Below are 6,000 nucleotides of genomic sequence, written 5' to 3' on the forward strand. Positions count from 1 at the left end.
GATAAAAAAAAAGAACTTGTTTTAGCATTTGTCACGAAAAATATAACTTTTTTTCTTTCCAAGTCATGCAACTCCCCGCTAATGACGGTAACCATCGGCTGATGAGAATAACCTCCCGCTAATGACGGTAACCATCGGCTGATGAGAATAACTGCCCGCTAATGACGGTAACCATCAGCTGATAAGAATAACCTCCCGCTAATGACGGTAACCATCAGCTGATGAGAATAACCCCCAGCTGATGGTAACCCAGCTGATGATGGTAACCATCAGCTGATGATGGTAACCAGCTGATGAGAATAACCTTCATCGGATAATTGTAACCATCAGCTGATGAGAATAACTCCCAGCTGATGATGGTAACCATCAGCTGATAGGAAAATCAGCTGTTAAATGTTGAGATTGCCATCTCAACATCACTGGTGGTGCTGCTGCTAAAGCAGTAATAAATTGGCACGTTTGTCCACGTGACAACTTTATTCATTGCCTCTTGGGTTGGAGGAGGGTTTTACGACACATTTTATTTACATAATCCGACGCCAAAAAGATCAATTATAAATCATCAGCTTTTCAGTTTAAGCACCTGCCGCTATTTTAGAGATTTGGACACCCACGTACGTTCACGATTAATTTTTTTAAGAATATTTATATCTATCGCAGTAAAACAAAATTGTACGTACATTAACAACAACACAAAAACACCCCCTAATAATTTCGCCATATGCGTTTGTTTCCGAAGAAGCGTCGGATCAGTGCACCATGGCAATCGATTCGCAGGCCAAGTGATCACTCCCGAGTCTACGCAACGCTACTGCGCCCTTAAAAAAACATATTCTCTGCCCACGCCAAGTCCCCTGGCTGGGACTCGGACTGCGCAGGTTTTTTTTTCCGCGGCTGCGGCAGAGGTCGCAACCGGGTACCCGATACCCGTACCCCACCCGATACCCGGCTACCTGTACGCGTACCCAGCCGGGTACGGGTACCCGTTTGCGACCCTGGTGCGGCCGGGTATGGGTACGGGTAGACCGTGAGTCACCGGTGAGTAACCGTTTGTCACTCATTTCCCAACGTCTTGTCCCTTCTCACAATTCAAGTTCCTAGAATCAACCCACCCGCACCTGCAACATGGCTTCATCCCAGAGGTCGCAATCGGGTACCCGATACCCGTACCCTACCCGTACCCGGCTGGGTACGGGTACCCGTTTGCGACCCTGGTGCGGCCGGGTACGGGTAAGGAATCAAAACCCGTTTGCGACCTCTGGGCTGCGGTGCCGAGGGCCACCGCTGTTCTGTCGGATTGTGCCGCGTGAGGGATCCAGTTACCCGTTGAAGCTGCGAGCGCTTGAAGCGAAACGTCGGACATCCGCACCGCCGCGCGGCACCGACCCTGAAGCACATCGGAGAGCCGAACCCCCGTGATGTTTGCAAGGTTCAGGAGCGTTTTGGAGTATCACTGTCTGTGGGATTTTTGGCATAATTGGCAGCGGCGACTCTGGCCACCGCCGAGACCGAATGGCAGATGGGGGCATGGCATCACCTCGTGCTTGTGGTGCCCGGTGCAGCAGCAGCAGCAAGCAAAGTATCACAGACACTTTTCAAAATGGGAACAATTTTGGGGAGAGAAACCGGGGCGAAATCTCTCCGACGCGCTTTCGGGGAGTTAACGTTGCACGCTTTGTTGCAACGCCCCCCCTCCCCCCTCCCTCTCCCCGTGTCCGACGTTTCGTTCCGCGAGCCGATAACACGACCGTAGCGAAAGAAAAAAAAAACGAAGTAAGTTTGTGGGGGCGAGCGTTTGAAATTCTTCAGCCGACCGCAGGCTTCCAGGTAACAGACAATACCGTGGTCGGTTGATGCTTCAGCCCTTGACGGCCTCATTCTGCTCGTCAAGAGGGGCGAGTGAGGAGGGTTGTTTTCTTTTGTTCGTGGTCAAAAGGTGACGCCCCCCCCCCCCACCGCCGCCGGTATTGACGTGCAAATCAGTGAAAGGAATTAAATCGACGAGAGGGGATGTTCACTGACCTCCCATGTGTTATCCCGACCTGATGACGTAAACCTGGCGAGAGTAAATCAAAGGGAATTGCATTGCCACTCGGAAGCGTTGTGTAACTCTTTGCCGCGTTATCTCGGCCCCTTTTCTCTTTTGAGTCCGACACGAACAAAAAAAAACTGCGTCCCGTTCGAGCATAATTATTGGGCTGCTTATGGAATGCCGTCTGAATACGTTGCTTTTAATGTGCGACATTCGGTACTTGCTTGGCATTTATAGGCGGTGGGTGGGGGAGTTGGAGAAACAAAATGTTCAAAGTGTAGATCTCTTTTGAGTGCCTATTCTGGCTTTCCTAGAAGACAAAAAACACGACGTTCTCGTGACCTGCCCTCCAAGGTAAATAATTGATAGCCCCCAACATACGCACTTTCCTCCCCTTATTCCCCCCTGCCCCTTTCTCATTTTACGGAATTTCACTCGTTCTGTGTGATGATGACCGTTGTTTAGTGCACTTACGTTCAAGGGAAGAGTTCAGCGTGATCGCCCAACTCACACCGGCACCCTAGTTCCCTCTCCCCCCCTCCCATAACTGTGAATGTAATAGTTGTTATCCTGTCTCTCTGGTTTTTGTGGAATGCCGCAGCAAATTTCACTCAGGAAACACATTGGGCCCGGCCCTTTCTTCGGAGGAGAGGCGGGCGGAGGGGGGGGGTAGCACAGAATTAGTTTCCTATTTGCAAATTTAAGGGCGCGCAGTTGTGGGGGGTTCCTTTATATGCCGCGTTTTGGGGATTCGGGTGACGCCGCGGGTTGCAAAGGAAGAGGCAACCGGGATTTGTGGATGGCAATCGGCTGCTGCTCGGAATTTGTTGTGCTGCAATATCGGAGCTTTGCGAGTCATTGATAGCCTTCTCCCTACCCCCCCTACCCCCATGTCCGATCTGTCTCTTCCTCGCCGTCTTCCCCCCCCCCCCATATCCGATCTGTCTCGTCCAAGCCGTCTTCCCCCCCCATGTCTGATCTGTCTCTTCCTCGCCGTCTTCCCCCCCCCCCATATCCGATCTGTCTCGTCCAAGCCGTTTCCCCCCCCCCCCATATCCGATCTGTCTCTTCCTCGCCGTCTTCCCCCCCCCCCCCATGTCCGATCTGTCTCGTCCAAGCCGTCTTCCCCCCCCATGTCCGATCTGTCTCGTCTATACCCGACCCTGCCGTTTTGAAATCTGCGTGGCGCTCCCGTCTTGTTATCCTTCCCCCACCCCCCAACCCCGACTCGCCCCGGCGGTGAATCGAATTTTTTTCAATGCAAATCTCCCCGACAAAACTTGTCAGCTGAGAGGTGGGCTTGGGTAAATTCAACAAAAAACTCTAACGTGGTGTGGATTGGTTTGAGCAGGCAGGGTAGTGTTTTAATAGTTCTAAGTAATATGTAATTGCAAATGTAAAGGGGGGGGGAAAATGTAATATCCCATATGACAAATTACAAATTAACAGAGCCATTGGATGTTGCATTTACCGGCTCGATTAATGAATTCAAGAAGATCTCTTGGGATTATTCTTTGGGCGGGATGGGTGGGGAATATAGCCCCCACCGCAACTTCCCGAATGTAAACAAAGCAACAGTAGAGTTTTTTTGTTTGTTTAGATCGAGTGAATATCAATGTCTCATTAAACCCGTCACCCCGCGACCCAGCCAATTAGTCAGATGTGTCACGTAAACAATTGTAAATGTTGTGGGTTTAGTCTCCAACACACAACCGGTGCGCTGAACTAGTAGCGAATTGGCATCTGTTGTTTACGTGACAAAACTGTACTGATTGGCTGTGTCGGGTGGTGGCAGGGTTTATATTTACGCGATCCAAAAAAACCTACGGACACTTGGTTGCGACAGCCTACTACGCGTTAAAGAGTAAGTCCCATCCAAGTAGGTTTAATAATTATGTTAATATTGTTGTCAGACGTCACCACTACACTTGATCAACTCTGCATTAATTCCGCTGCAACGATGGCTGGTAACAATTCGCCAATACTTCAAAACCTGATATCGCTGCTGCTGCTGCTGCAAATGTCCTACCTCCAAATTCCTGCAGCAAACAATCCAGAAGAATATATATTTTTTAAACAAGGATAAAGTGTAATAAAAATGGATAAACCGTAATAAGAATATTAGTAATAAAACTGCACGCTTTTGATGCATGTTCAGGGTTTGAAACGACAATACACTCATTTGTCTTCACTGCATTCGCTCGTACTGTTAGTGTCTGAGCCCGGGGTGAAAGATTGCAATGCCGTGGTTATTGTTCGAATACTTTTCTTGGGTCTTCTCCGTTCCGTGTTTTGGTTTGTTTGTGTTGTTGCAATTCAAAGACGTTTGCAACCCGATGGCAGAATTCCAGAACTTTTGAGGTTCATGTGCTGCATATTTTGTCACATGACGATCTCCGGGGCTGAGTGCGATTACCTCGAACACGTTTTTGCGGGGCGTGCGTTTTGGAATTGTGTACACTTCGTTTTTTGAGCACTTGTTTGTATTGTACGTCACGTGTTAATTTTCAACCCTTTCCCCGAATAAGCTTCCAAATCGTCACCTTGTACATACTCGAACACACTGTTTTTAGTATTAATATAAATTAGGATTTTTTTTAGAACGACTCTTTTGTATATTCTGTTTCTAAGATTATTTCTGTTATATTTGAATTGTAATATTCAAGGCTTGTTTTGTTTTTTTGGAATCTTGTACAATGTAAATTGGATTCTTCAGTTTCCTTCCTGAGTTTTATGGGATGATGCCGTAGGCTTTTAAATGCATTTTTTTCTTAGCTGTAGAATTGTGCTGAATAAAAGTTATTTAATATTTCATGAAACGAGTCTGTTTATCAGTGTTGTGAATAATTCATCCGGTCCTCAGTCATTCAAATCTGCCAAATAGGTTTGCACTCAAAATATTCAAGTGTCAAGATGTGTCCGTGAGAGTCAAATAAAAAGCCACAAATGTACAGAAAAAAAGGACACCTCAAATGAATAACCTCGAAGGTTTATTCAAAACAACCGCTTGTTGGGGATGTGAAGTCCACACAAACTACCCACGGTTGTAGGTTTATAATCCGTTTTAGAAATTCCCAAGCCACCACTTGGCAGTAAAACTGGTCCATAATGATGATTAAAATAGTGGGGGACATTCCATTTAAGTAATCCCATGGCTCAATTGGGAAAGCTTTTGACAAAGTAATTGCTTTGACCAACAAAAAAGACTCCTCTGTCCCATAAGACCACCCCCACAGCAATATGATCACTCTTCAAATGGTGCCCACAAAGCCAAGGAGTTGGAAAAAGCTCAGGAAATTATAGTTCACCAAATGCATTTGCCAGATAAAAGCACACGTCCCATTCAAACCAGGTATGCACCATCAAAACACATTCCTGCGGAGGGAGCTGATAGGAACGTTGCGTTGCTCGGTCAATGGCCAGGGTCAACGGCGGCGTGGTGTATTCCGCAAATATGGCCGACTGTGAGGGCGGGCACAAGCCGGCGTGAGTAGGTTAAACGTTGAGTTTAATAAGGGCACCACGGGGTGACCAGCCCCTCCCCACCCAGCCCCACCCCTCCCACCCCACCTAGCCCCACCCAGCCCCTCCCCACCCTCCCCACCCAGCCGCTCCCTCCCCACCCAGCCCCTCCCTGCACGACGGACACAATAATCCCCTGTGAGCTGGTGTAACCAGGAGGTTCCTACCAATATTATCTAACTTGTTGCTCCTCGCCATGTGTGAGTGTGTGGAGGTGCTTTCTTATGGGGAGCGGTAATGCTAGCGCGCTGCGATACGAACCTGGCGACCCGAGTTCGATTCCCGCTCACGGCCAACAGCATTGACGAATATCTGAACAGGTCCTGGGCCTCCCCTAGGTCGACTCGGCATAAAATCAGTACCTGGTGCGGTGTGTAAACTTCGTCACTCGGGAGACAAAGGTGGCCGGGCGTGGTGTTGGCCACTCACCCCCTCGTGTGCCGTGC

Source organism: Lampetra fluviatilis, chromosome 53, assembly GCF_964198595.1.
Source record: "Lampetra fluviatilis chromosome 53, kcLamFluv1.1, whole genome shotgun sequence".
In the NCBI taxonomy this organism is placed as follows: domain Eukaryota; kingdom Metazoa; phylum Chordata; class Hyperoartia; order Petromyzontiformes; family Petromyzontidae; genus Lampetra; species Lampetra fluviatilis.